Below are 15,180 nucleotides of genomic sequence, written 5' to 3'. Positions count from 1 at the left end.
CCAGCCTGAATCACATAAAAAACAAATATGCAGGGCTTGAAGAACAAAAGAAATCATGAAACCTCTTACAGACCTCTGTAGTGTGATAATTGTGTTTTATTTGAATGATTTCCTTCCACTAATTCCTCAAGTCATTTTTATACGTTTATCCAAAAATCCAGGACTCATCTAAGCAAATTTGACTAGGTATCTAAGCCACTTGAAAATTGCATCTTATTTTGATTCTATTGATATAACATCTAACCTTGCTAGAGCAGATGACAGTGTATGTCACTTCTAACATTCTGAAAATATAATTATTTCTATTTTAACATAGTGGCAAAGAGAAGGCAATATATCAAATACTGAAGTTTTAGAAAAAATACCATATAAACTCAGAAGCTACCATACCACATGATATTTTTGGCAACAAATCATCAAAAACTTCAAAGCATGATCACATTTTCCTCAACACTCTCTTATCTTATAGCACTCTTACTCTTTGCTGGAGTAAATGTTCTGCACACACATATTATACACATATTATACTAATTGTGGAATAATCTCTAAATAGTCTTCAGACGCTTATGTCTGTGTTTACTGACCGTCCTTGAAGCTCCTATTTTTGTCTCCATTGATTTTAGTTTTTAAAAAATATTTTACAGAGTTTTGAGGGTTATTTTCAGACTGTGCTTGAGTTTTCAGCTCTCCTTAGTTTTTTATCCCAAACCATAACGAGACTCTTATACAGTTAAATGAGTGTTATGCACGTGTTCACCGCAGAAATATATGGAATAGACCTAAATAAAAATTTAATCCAAAAAATTGTAAAATATCAAGAATGAGATTTTATTGCTGTCTACAACAGCCTAATGGGAGGGTATAAAGAAAATGCAGCCAGACTTATCAGATGTGCACAGAAATAAGAAGCAACAGGCACAAGTTGCTACAAAGGTAATTCTGAATGTACATTAAGGGAAAATATCACAATAACTAGAGCCAAATGTTGGAATATTGCATTCTGAAAGGTTGTGGAATATCTGTCCTCGGAGGTATTCAAAATTCAGCTGAACAAGGTCCTGATCAGCCTGATGTATGTCAGCTCTGTCTTGAGCAGGAGGTTGGACCTCCATACGTCCTTTTCAGTCTAAATTATTTGCAATTCTGTGCCTCTGGCTTGTTTTAGTACAGTTTTTTTGATTCACATGTTTGTATAGCCACAATGTAATCCTATGAAATTATGGAAGGTATAAATAACAGACAAAAAGAATCTATGCAGCACAAATTTTATTACTCTTTCTAGACAGTTAGCTGCAAGTCTTTAGTATTAGTCTATGTGTAACACTGCCTGTTGAGAGTTGCAATGAGGTGATAAACCAAGCCCTGAATTCTGGCAGTGGGGGAGGTAGAAGATGGCATGCTGTTTCAAATCATTGTGCATGCAAACAATGAATCTCAAACTATGCTTAATACAGAACTAAGGGTGATATGAAGTTAATCTAAACAATGCCTTTAGTCATCCCATGCACCCTTGGAAATAGGTGGCATTCAACATCCTGATTTACTGTTTTTCAGTTACAGTAGTCACTGAAAGTATTTAGTATTTTTATGATTTCAAGTTCTTACAAGTTCCTGTAAGGGATCACTCTGTTCAAAGCTCTTGGTACTACTGTTGAGTGTAACATCCTAGGTTTCTATTCAAATGTGTTTGATTTCATTAAGTTCTGGTTAGTAATGCCATCAGTTTGGTACTTGTGGTTGAAAATAATTCTTATGAGAGAACCTGTATCCACCGAATATTATGAAACCTCTGGGTCCATAACACAATTTGACTAATCACAGTTATCCTGGTTATTGTATTATCAGTTATTATTATATTATCAGTTATGTGAATTCTCTCCAGCTCTACATAATACGCCTAAACACAGCTTTACACTGACCATGACTGCTTCCAGAAAGAAAAGGATGTGTAAATCTTGAGAAAAAGAAAAATGGCTTTAAAATGTATTCCTTGATCTAGTCCTCCATCACTAAATTAAACTTCAGCAACTTACTCAGAAAATGTGTTCTTTTTATGTGCTCATATAAATCACTCATTTCAATGTTATATGTATCTTTTTTATTATAGGGGAAGCAAAAATAAATAAATAAATAAATAAATAAATAGCCAACATACAACATAGACAGTATTTCAGCTCCTAAAAACTAAGTTTTCTAGATACTCAGGCTGCATCAGGCGTGAGAATGGAATATTATTGTAATTCTAAGGGGTAAAACTCTATCCTGTTTAAAATTACTCCTTTGGCAATGGAAATGAGCACATGTTGAGATTATTGATTAAACTATATTACATCATCTCTTAGAAACAAAGTACTCCAAGACACGTAAATGTCTTTGCCCTTGTTACTTAACATAATTTTGAATAATTTACCAGGTCATAGTCCATGAAACATGGCCTTTTGTTGCAAATTTTATATCAAAATACAACATTTGATACAAGATATGCCATTCCTTTGAAGGTACTCATTAACATTATTAGTAGGTCAAAATTAAATGATTAGCTGATTTTGTATAACTCATATTTTTTACAGCTAGTATAAAACCTTACTGTTTTTCTTTGCAGAAGTTGAAAATTTGAACACATATTAAGTATAAATCCTTCCTGGCAACTGCAGTCCACAAGTTCTTTGAGCTCAACTACAAGGATGCTTGCTTTACAGTTTGGGTGACCAACTTCTTCCTTCATCATTTTGCTGAAACACAAATGTATTCAGGACAAGGTAAGTCTGTCTAAAAACGATCTGTCCTAGTTACTTTCACTAGCGTGATGGTTAAAAGACTTTATAACCAGGTCAGCTACACGAGTGTCAATATGTAGAGGCAGATATGTCAATTAGGTTTCAAAGCTTTGTTGAATAATTTGGGTTTGTTTGTTTGTTTGTTTTGATGGATACTTATAAACTCTCCCCATGGGAATTTAGCAGAGGAATAGAACAAAAAAGTTATGAACACTTCAGGAATCTCACAGAAGTACAATTTACTAGAAGTCTAATATAAATGATTTGTTTCAGGAGCCAGGTTCTACAAGATTCGAATGCACTAACCTTGTATTGATGTCCATGGCACTACCATGTACTAAGTATTACAAAGATATAAATTCCATCTATAAAACTGTACCTTTTACTCATATTTTTCTAACCTCACAATATTTTTGACTACAGCAAGACTGTAGGAAGTGAAATATATGTCAAATATTGTTTGATTAAAACATTTTTGTATTTACACCACATTGCCTCTATAGCCTTGTTAAAATTGTTAATGATGACATACCTAGAAGTCATGTTTTGGGAATGAAATATGTAAGTGAAAAAGGATGAAGAACTGATATCTCAGCAGGTGTGTGACTTTTCCTGTATTCAGAATTCTGCTGTTCAAAGGTGGTCAACACCTCCTGCTGCCATTTATATTCATTTCAAAAGACTACAAGTGCTCTACTCCCTGTAAAGCTCGCTCTTACTGAGTGCTGCTTCATCTCTACAGTTCCTATGAAAAGTCTGGAATAAGGAGTAATGATGTATTTTTCAGAAAGTATCTTCTGACCAAACAAGGCATGTGTATTTAACTAAATTTATTTGGCAGAAGAAAAAAAAATAGTTGTGGACTTTTCTGCCAAAAATTTTGATTTTTTTTCAACACATGTGAAATGCTGTTCTAATTAGGCTTTTCTCTTTTTTTCACAAAACGTTAAGTTATCTAAGGTGAAAACTATCATTCTCTCATCCAACTCTGTCCTCACAACATTAAATAAAAGCATGTCTTTGGCTTCTGTGAATAACAGCAAATGAATAGGTTCTTGGCTACTGCAAACATTTCTGTGGATGCACATTTTACTTCTGAAAACTGAGCTTTTAATAAGAGGATATAACTTTTTAATTATGACTGACTATTGAAAAGAAAAAGGAAAGAACACAACTCTCTCTTGCAGACTACCTGCTTTGAATTAGAGTGGCAGTCTTAAGTTTCATTGGGACCGACAGTTTCTTCACAACATTAATGAGGCTGACTAATATACTCTGTCTCCCTCATCCATGCAAGTTAAAGTTGAGGCATAAAGGATCTTTCTGACTACTTGACTCTAAAGAGTTTAGTAGTGCTAAAGAAATGAGGGGGGCAGAAACTTGCATGGAAAATAAATTAGAAAATTAAAATTCCTTTCTTTGTAGGAATGAAAGCTACGGCATTTTTCTTTTATTTCACATGTGTATTGAACTTCTTGTGGTCCATAATTCCAGACTCTAGGTATATCTATTTTCTGGACACATGATAGAATCTTATCTTGCAATCTAATATTCTTATAATTAGACTTGGAGACCATATCTGCTTTATGCCCAGGGCACAATGTTATTTAGGAACACCGACTACTGTCTGCCAGCTAACCACTGCAGTCTGATTTCATTCAGTAAATGTTGCATCATCAACCTTTACTCTAACTAGCAATGTCTTGTGATTTATTTCCCTTACTCCCACATGCTCTCAGAATTGCAGCAAAGAATAGCATACAGTTTTCTGAGTGCAGTGATTTGTTCCAGAAGGCTACTTTCTCATGACAAGTTGTATCAAATGAATACTTGCTGAAGCTTATTACCTTGTAGTAGCAAAAAATATTAAATTTTGTTTTTTCCTTGTAGTTCTTTGGTTCTACAAATTATAATTAAACTCTTAATTATGATAGCTGCTTGAGTGTGACAAATTAAGTTGACTATATGAAAAGTCACTCTGTACCCTTGAAAAATGCAGCCTTAGTTTAAAGGTATTGCACTGAAAATTGAATTTTTAACAGCAAATTCCAGACACTGTTGAAACTGTGAATAAAAAATACACGTTTCACACAGCGCAAGGCCCATGCATGTACTTCTCCTCCTCTTTATTCTTCTCACCAACCCTGTCCTGTATCTTGGTCAAGTTTTTATATGCATTTCACACCAATGTCTTCTTACAACTATTTTTCTGATACAACCAAGAATCTTAGTTTTGAAGGTTAGTGTACAGAGAAGGTGAAAGTCAGCTGGAAATCGGCATTATTGCATAAAAGCATGTTAGAAATAAAAGATAATAGTTGCACACATGATCAATTCTGAATTTTCATACTTGTTTGTCAACTTTCCAAAAATCTTGGCAAGTTTTTTTCTTTTTAAAGAGACCAAAATTCGTAAAAATGGCAAAATATAATTTGTTTTTAAAGGTGGGAATATATATATATAATTATCTTTATGTTCTTCTAATTAAATTGGTTTTTTGTCAAATTCTAAGGAGACAAAATAACTTTTTTTTTTTATTTTTCCCAAAAAAAGGGAACAGCTACTTTTTAATTACGTGCCATTTTGCTCTATTTTAATATGTCTGCTTTTCAAAGACCAGTAGAAATCTATGCTGCAGGTTTCATGATTTCTTTAAAGGAGTTAATAGCTTCAGTAGTATCAGACAAATAATACACTTTGCAGTGCAAAAGTTTCCTGAAAACATTGCATTGCTTAATATGTCCCAAGCCTGATAAACAAATTCTACAGAATTTTAAAGTAAGGAGAACTGTTTAAAATGCAATTTATTAGAATCCTGCACTCCAGTTCTACTGCCAGTTGGATTTTATTGCTTTGGTTTGATTGCATTCTTTCATTCTTTGCACTAGATTCAACCTTGACACTCAGATCACTTCTGGAAAGGCACTGGACTAAGGTGCAGTTCCTAAAATATTGTTTTAGTTTAGTTTTAGTTTAGTTGAAGTTTCAAGTGTGGCTTTGAATCTCTCTGACTCAGTTATCCACCAATAAAGCTGGAAAAAAAAACAAAAAAAGTCACAGCTTAGATTTATCATGTCATTTTTAGCAGAATTTTTTAGCTTGAGTAAATGATCTCATTTTATTTCTGTTCTCTATATGTCTGCAATAGGAGTTTAACCTGAGTGAGGAATGAAGAAATTGCTCTGTTTTAGAGAACAATTTTTAAAATAGTTCTGTTATTTCTGCCCCATTTAAAGTTCAATAAAGCTGTTGAAGTAATTTGATTTTTCAGCTGAAGACAAGCAGAAGGCTTGTACTTGGACAACAATTTATCGTTCAGTAATTGTTTTATGGAAAATGTTGAAGTATCTTACATGCTAAAGTCAGAGAGGGAAAAAGTCATCTATTTACTTCTTGCGTATGTAATAAATAAGTCTAATAGCTACAAAATACGTCACATTTCAAACCTATCTCTTTGTAGAGAATATCTAGTCCAACCACTTAGCTCAAAGCAGGCTCATCTACAGCAGGTTGCTCAGAACTGTCAAGCTAGGCACTGAATGTCTCCAAGGCCTGAGACTCCACAAACTCTAAGCAAACCATTTTGGTGTTTGACCACCCTCACAGCAAAAAAAAAGTTGTTTAGTTTCTTTAATGGAATTTCCTGCATTTCACTTTGTGCCCATTGCCTCTTTCCCATATGGAAGTGAGGCTGACAGACCTCAGATCTCCTCCTTGCTCTCTAGTTTCTTCCCATCCTCAGAACTCTCCCCAGTCTTCACAACCTTTGAAAGATTATTGAGAGTGGCCTAGGATGGTATCAGCAAGCTCCATTAGCACTTGTGGCTGCAGTTAATTTTCTATTAATTTGTCTAGAATAATATGATACATGTGACATAGTGAAAAGAGATAAAACTGTAAAAATAAAATTAAAAAAAAAGATTGTTTTGATAGTACACAATATTAGTTTTTACCTTTGAGACATTTGCTGAAAAGTTTTCCTGGAACAAAAGGTGTTATTGGAAAAATGAAGCAAACCTATTCTGAATAAAGTTTTGAATCTGCAACAGAGCCCAGAAAATATGGTATATTTTCTAGTCTGAATTTTCTTTCCAATTCTCTCAGTGACCTACCCTGGGTAAGTCTAATAACTTGCAAGAGCTGGCAAAGCGGTGTCTAGGTAGCTGTAAATCTGACAGAAACCACTTCAGTTTCAGTCTGAACAATTTCCAGTGAGTTTTATTTATTTATTTAAAACTATAATTCTTTTGTAATTTGGGATATTTTTTTATTTAAAACTATAATTCTTTTGTAATTTGGGAATATTTATTGTTGACTCTACAGCAGTAAGGTAAGTGTTACTGATCATTTCATACAATTTAAGATGATTACATCACTGGCCAGATGTGCATATGACTAGTTTTCTGATGTATTCCTTTAATTTAAATTCAACTTTTGTTTGACTTGAGTGTTTCTACCAGATAGTCCAAGTTTCATGCCACATATTTATATTCCTAATAGAGGTATGGTCAGCATAAGGTGTTACATATTACCATATGCCCCCTCTAGAGGCATTAATCCATCCTGAGACCTAAATAACTCCATGGAGGTGATTCTCTCTTTCTATGACTTCATAGAAGCTGACTGTAAATACGATTGTAAGGTTTGGAAGATGTTTAGAAGCCTGAAAATAAGTAGAATGAATCCAATTTTAATTTAATTTGAAACAAAAGGAAATGGAGATACTGTCTATTCCCTTGAAAATTTGTTTCTATAGTTTACTAGCATTCCTGCCGAAAATAAGCACCTGTGTTTTCTTGTTAAAATCAAAAGCCAACTTCTATTTAAGATAATTTCTCCTGATAGATTAAAAGCCCTTCTGGTATTCTGAGTTTCCTCTTTACGAAGGTATTCATACACTGTAATCATGCTAGCTCTTGATCTTCACTTTGAAATTATGCTTTTGAATTGCATGAAAATTCATGTCTTTGGGGTCAAAAAGGGATGGGGAGTCAATACCAGAATGTTTCTCTTGTATTTTCATGTGGCCAAGCGAGGAAAAGTTCCCACTGACTTCAGTGAAATGAAACTTTATCTTTACAGTTCAGTTCTCTCCTTGAACAAGTTTGTCTGTCATAAAATGTTACTCTAAATTTGGGATTCTATCAGCAAAATCTGTTTCCTTCTCCATCCCTTATTGGTGGTATTTTTTCTGAACCCAGAACTCATCAAAATTTAAGTCTGGTAGCCTTTGGCCAAGCATTGTCATTATAAGGGTAATAATGATTCATCATCCCCCAGAAACCTCTAATATAAACATCTGCCTTTTAATGAATTGTTTGGATGAGTCACAAATTTATCAGACAAGAAGGGGAATCCTTTTGTAGTTCAGTAATTAAGTTCTTTGTTCACTGCACAGCCCTCTCTTGGCTTTTGCATATCAGAAGTCTAAGCAATGTCTTCAAGGAAATGATCTCACAAAGAATGAATAGCCTTGCATGATATGGCATTTGGATGGAGAATTTTTTGAACCATGCTTAATTAAGGATAATTTACACAAAAAAGAAAGCAGAAAAGATACAGTTAGGATGAATCAATTGACCAGTACGTGCTTGGGGCAGAGCATGTGTAGAAGAGGGTGTAGTCTGTTCTTTATATCCAGTGTTTAAGACATTGTGTGATGTATGTTACAGTTAGCCTTAACCAGTCCAAAGTTTAAATAAATCCTCTTTTAAATCCTCTTTTAAATCCTCTTTTTAAATAGTGTGTTTAGCATTTTTTCTTCGCTCAATGTAAAAGTTGTTTTTTTGTTTTGTATTTGGTAATAATGAGAGTAGAACACTTTGTCTTGATTTTAACAGAAGGACACCCAGAGATGGGCTTAACACCATGGTAAAACACCATGATACTGACAATGAAATCAGTAGAACGAACAGCCCTGGAAAACGGTCAAAGCACTAAGTACGTGATCCTCTATTCTTGGATGGCGAGGGCGGTGTCTGAGGTGGGTTGTTTGTTTCAATGTCTGACAATGGAATCACAACATAGGAATTGACTGGCTGAAACCATTAAATAATGTATTCCCTAGATATAGGTTTGAGAAGTTGGGAGGGCAAGCTTTAAAGCCACAGTGGAGGTGAATTTGTATCACTGTGACCAATACTTTACTTGTGTCGGCATCATTAACAGAAGTGGCATGTCTGATTTACATGTTGCTTTCTACTTCAACTGAGTTGTTGCATGGCCAGGTTTTTTGTTTACCTGTGCACAGTTGGTATCCTTCACCTCTCAGAAAATCTCTGTATATCAACACAGTGTGACATACATAATTAAAATCTCATTTAAAACTAAATCCATGTAACGTTTGTTGGATAAACTGATATAAAGCAGAATTTACTTAAATTCATGAAATAAATTATTTCAAAGAGATACACCTTACTTACCCACTCACCCAGATAGTTCCATTGAAGAATGCAGTGGATCTCAAAGAAGCAGTAGCAAATTAGAATAACTCTATTATAAGCTTTGAAAAAATAAATTTAACATAAACAAATCCCCAGGCCAGAAATATATTTCTGAAACCTTAGCTCTTTCTTTCTTTTCCTTGTTTAAAATAAAATGAAGCAGATGCTTGAATGCCTTCCTAAATCAGGACAAGAGTTTGAAGTCTGATCCATTTAGGCTATTCACTTAATCTTGAGTAGAAGTGGAATACCTAGCTCCTTTTTCAAAGTGTTGAGTCTATTACGAAAAATGAATATTGGATATGTCGGGTTTTTTTAATTTTGTTTTTGCTTAAATCACTGTAACCATTTCCGTAAAACATACACTGTCAGTATACATACATGAATAAAGTGAATATTTGTATCAGTGTTATCACATTGTAGTTAAGTACAGGCTTTTATTCCTAACAGTGACTTATTCTTGAGGGAATATGACATTTGCTAGGAAACCTAACTGGCAAAAGTAATAAGTAGTAATAAAGCAGAAGGAATCTTTGTAATCTAAAGATTAATAGATAAAATGTTTATGCTGAGGGTTTTCTTCATCAGTAAACTGCTGTTTCCACCTATTTGCATTTTAATGGTTACCCTAGTTCTGAAGTTAAAATTACAGACTTTTCCCAGCTGCTCTTTAAATGCTACATTATAATTTTGAGGAAGCATCATACGTAATTATATTTAATAGACACAGAATTGATTGAAACACTTAACGAAAACAAAAAGCCCAGACCTAATTTTGTAAACATGTTATTGTACAGTAACCCCCAATGAGTTTGTTCTTAAATCTCCTAATTAATTTTTAATTAAAAAGCTCAAAGATGCCATTATACTACTTGTTGTAAATAGCAGCCTTATGTAAGCATAAAGGACTTAGCTGCTCAGGCAAATATCTTCCATTTAAATCCATGTTAATGAGAACTCCTGAACACAGTATTTGGGAGATTCAGCACTAAAATACTGTAAATATCACATGGGGATTTGTTCTTTTTATTCCTTCTTTCGTTTTTTTTGTCCCACAGAGAGGTTTGTGCAGAACACAATAGGCTTGTACATGACAAACTGTCTGAATTTCCACTTAGGTGCATCAATCCTCTCCCTGTTTCTACTATCAGCCTATACACAGACTTAACTGGTGAATTGTAGGGCTGATGTAACTAATCTCTATGTATGTGAGGGCAAATGGGCACCACATCAGTAAATTTCTACACAGATTTCCTCTATTAAATAGATGAACACTCCTCTTATTAAGAAAACACTAACCTGGTGAATAAAAACAAAGACTAGCCATATTCCCCGCCTCACATATAGAGGATCCAGCTTTCCATGATTTTAGTCATCTTATCATTAAAACCAGCCAGAGGATCTGAGCCAGTAGTTGAAACAGTGTGTTGCTGTGGGGATGGGCTGATGTCAGAAGTAGAGGATTATTAATAGCATGAAAACAGCAAGTGCTCCTTTCAGAGAAGCATCTTTAATAGCGGGGGGGGGGGGAAAGCACTTGAGACAAAATCTCATGTGCTAAGTTTTTAACCAAGGAGAGATGAGGGGTGGAAATGCAGTGATTTCCACTGTTTAATTATCTGTCTTGTGTATGATTATTAACACTGCACACAGAAGCTGCAGAATGTAGAAGGCTGGAAGTTGTAAACTCAGTTTTGAAAAACTGCAGTTTTCATTTTAAAACACAAGAAGTTTTATTATTAGGACAAGGGATTAAAAATAGTGGTTTCCTCTGAGAATAAATTCAGAACGCCTTCTCCAATCAGAACTTTTCTTGTCAGGTTCTTGGTATTTTAGAAATGGAATCTATCATGAAATGACTCAACTTAATTAGGACTCCTTTTTATATATATCTAAATACATCAGGAATAAATCACACAATTCCACTACATACCTTCAAAATCAGCAGCAATACCTACATGCTTATTAATGCCAAACATCAGTTGCATGCTTTCCTTTGGCCACGAGGTAATATATTTAGTGTAAACTATATACACACACACACTCCAAAAAAAAAAAAAAGTCTAAAACTATAGTACTTATTATTTATCTTGCATGTCTTTTTTGGACTATCCATGGAGTAAGAGGGAACTATGGGGTAAGAGGGAACTCTTAGACCTGCATTTTTGAAGTGAAACATCCAAAGCAATCTGTTTTCCTGCCAGATCTATCACCTCTGTTTTTGATATTGTGTGGAAATAGACAGTTGGAACATCTTATGGAAAGTAGCACAAGGAAATGGAAACAGGGAGCCAATAGTATCTGCAGGACAAATAGTTCTTGTAGTCTTTGGCCATCAAAAGAATTTTAGAGGTATACAAAATGTATGCCCAACAGATGTTTTACTTGCCCTGTCTAAAGAGAGACATTCTCTTTTTCTGAGCAGATTTGTACTGATGCAATAATCAGTCCAATTGGTACACTTTGTGAAATTTGCCTCAGAGATATTTGGAATACCTGGTAAAATTTTCATGCATACTTAATTTCTTGGCTGTTGTTTTTTTTTGTTTGTTTGTTTGTTTTTTTTTTTGTCATTCCTGATTCTGTAATAAAAATTGTGAGTCAACCTATGCATTCAGTTTCTGTGTGCTATGTATTGTTCATTTTGTGCTTGACTTAATGCTTTGTTGGTGACTTGCTAGTTTCAAAAAATCATGCTCAGAACATTCTTCTTCTGAAATTAATATTCCTCTCGTGTTAAAGGTAACAGTTCCAAAAACAGTCAAAACTTTTTCAGTTCCTGGAATGCTCCAGCTGCTCTGGTATAGCTCAGTCTCTTAAGATGTGATACTATAAATCAAATGTGTTACAGTATATATTTCTAGTTGCTAATGGCAGGCTTTTACAACTATGGATGGTTTTGTCATTTCTTTTTTTTTTTTTTTCCCTTGTTAAAATCTGTAATAGTTACATATCATGTGTGTGTGCTGTAAATGCTATCTAAATTACCTATTTTACAATTGCCCACAGGAGATGCTTGCCTAGAAGAGAGCTTTATTGTGAGAGCATGTAGCTCATCACACTCCAAAATAAAATCTCTCCTGTTTCAGAAGTTGCTGCAGTGAATGCAAGTAAACCAGCACTAGCAAACTGTGCGCTGTAGTTTTACTATATTGTAAATCTTTATGAAATGATATTGGGTTGCATAAAGAAAATCAAATGTTTTTTATCATTTCTTGTATTAGCCCAGGGCTTCTACAGCTCTGGAGATTTGTAATTCTCTTCCTTAAAGGACTTCAAACAAAACTTTTTTCTTTCTGGAGAGAGAGAGGTGGAACAGAGGTCGCATGGAGGTCATGCTTTGTACTTTCCAGTGGTGGTGAAAACCCTGTTTCCCTCAGCACTTCAGGACTTACTCAGTGACAGTTTCTCATAGTCCTGCTTTTTCTGGTGAAAGATACCTCTGAAGAAAGACAGGATATTTGTGTGTGTTTTTTGTTTTTGTTTTGTTTTGTTTTTGCTTTGTTTTGACAGTGTCTTTATCTTTTCTCCAGTTTCTAAAAAGACAGACACCTTGTGCATTGAGACATTGAGCTTTCAGATCATCATCAACTCGTGTACACTTATGATTTAGATGTTTGTTTTTGTTTGCACATAAGATATGTAAGCGTCTAAAGTAAGGCTGGTTTCAATTACACAACTTGTAGCAATACCGTTTGCTAATCTCTGTAAGAAAGAAGTCTGCTTCCCCCCTTCCCATCACAGAGGCTAGAAGATGTGTGAAAAACATAGCAGAGTAGCAGCCAAAATACTTAAAGTACTGTATATTCACTTGAGTCCCTCTTCTTTGCCAGTGCTTAGAAACTTCTATAAGTACACCAGCTGTGCGACTTGTCCACCCAGCTGATAGTACTTCAAATCTGCTTAGCTTCAGAAATTACTTGCCTGTGTAATCTAATTTTACCCAATGTTCTGTTTAGAAATAAGTCCATTTACCACTCACAGACTGTTAGTTTCCTGATTTAATAGTGAAATGATGAAGAAAAAAAACAGTGTTTCTCCCTCATAACTCATGCTTTCATTCCACTTGTTCATACTCCAGTAATTGAAATTACAGTCTTATAATTGTGCAGACATTGATGATTTTGCAAATGGAGAATTATTAATAGCATAAAAACAAGAAGGACCTCTTCTCAAAATGTTATTCCAGCAGGGGAAGAAAAAAAAAAAAAAAGAACCAGAAAAATATCCTTGATTATTTCTTCATTTTTGTGCATTCTTAACATTTTAATTAGGCAGAAAAAGTAGATAAGATTTTCTTTCATCCGCTTGAATATTACTGAATCATAGCGAAAGAGAATCTTATGGGAAATAGTACAAATCGTGAACTTAGATTAAGCATATTCTAAGATTAAAGAAAAAAAAAAATTGAGAAAAGTAATGCAAAACAGAACCAAATCTTTATTGGTGTTTCATTAGCAAATTGATTTATTTGTACAGTTAAGTGAAAAATACGTACTTTGTTTAATTTTTTAGGAAAGATAAAAATTTATGTGTATTTCTACATACAGATACTTTTATTGTTAATTTGCCAAGCCTGATATTCCATACATACTTTGTGGCCAACAGGATCTTTTGGTCTTTTTTTTAGGAAGTTGTATTTGTTGCATCTACCACAAATGCATGCATTTGTTGCATGTATTTCCTAAGTATTTGAATATTTATTTTCAATTAGGAGCTGGTCAGGAAAACTTTGCATCTCACTTTGCTGGGAGGTCCCTGGGAGGGCCTGGCTGGGAGCTTTGGAGTCCCCCTTTGTAGGTGGTGCTGCTGAGCCTCCTTCCAGGTGGAGGTCCTGGTTGAGCACCTGCTCTGGAGATGCTCGTGCGTAACTCCTTCCTCTCTGCACAGCCAGCATCGTGGCTGGTCCCAACCCTGAGCCACAAAGTGGCTCCAAGGAGGTAGTTTGTTGGAGTACAGTGCCTGAGATACTAGTTAGGAGAAAGTGAATAAGGAACAATGAAAGAGCCAGGGGACAACGAAATCACTAGTCTGCTTTTTTTAAGACAAACAAAAGAAGTATTTTTAACACATTGTGTAACTGCACTGTGGAACTCATTGTGTTGTAATGTCAAAGAAGCCAAAAAGTGTAAGTAGGTTAAAAAAAGAGAGCATACAAGGAAATGACCACGATCCACATTTGTCACATTTCTCGTACTCTTTTCCTGACTTTTTAAGCTGTTGGATACAGAGGGAAATGGACTTTGGGCCTAACCAAGCACTTCTGTTCTTATGAATGCAATTTTACTTTTCCATTGTACTTGAGGCAGTTTTATCTTTGTTTTGTAAGTGTATATTTAGCAAAAGCTTTTAAAAATCAACCATGCTATGAGCATCTCATTGCTAAGCAACAATGTGTTCTTCCCTCCCACCTGCCTTCTTGCTATTATGTGAAAAATAAGTATAACAAATTTGTAAAGAGTAGGGTGCTTTCCTCATAATAGCATAATCAATAGAGAGGCTGAGCACTGAGCAGTTCTGGTCACTTATTTCTGAAACATACTGTGACTGCTATCTGGGTACTTACTAAAGCAACAATGGTCTGTATCCTACTGCTGCATTCCTGCAAACTTTTATTGAGATATCTGCTTGTGCATAAATTGTTCCACACAGAACATTTTTTGTAGTTTGTGTCTTTTGGTAGGCATGGATGATTTGGGTGTTTTGAGATGACCTAATTCTGCATGATCTGCTGTTCAGGCAGGTGGATCTTACTTCACCTGAGGAAGCTGAAGCCTGCAGCAACTTTAGTAAATCCATCTTATAAATGCATTGGCATACAGTGTATTGTTTAGGGGCTCTCATTCTGGAGTATTACTATTAGCTCTGGAGTTTTCACATTGATCAGAAGACAGTTAAGTTGTGGTGGACAGGGGAGGGGGCAGAATTGTGCTTTGTCAGCTAACTGCACTTCAGGAAAA

Source organism: Netta rufina, assembly GCF_964035555.1.
Source record: "Netta rufina genome assembly, chromosome: 16".
In the NCBI taxonomy this organism is placed as follows: Eukaryota; Metazoa; Chordata; class Aves; order Anseriformes; family Anatidae; genus Netta; species Netta rufina.
This window is presented reverse-complemented; position numbering follows the sequence as displayed.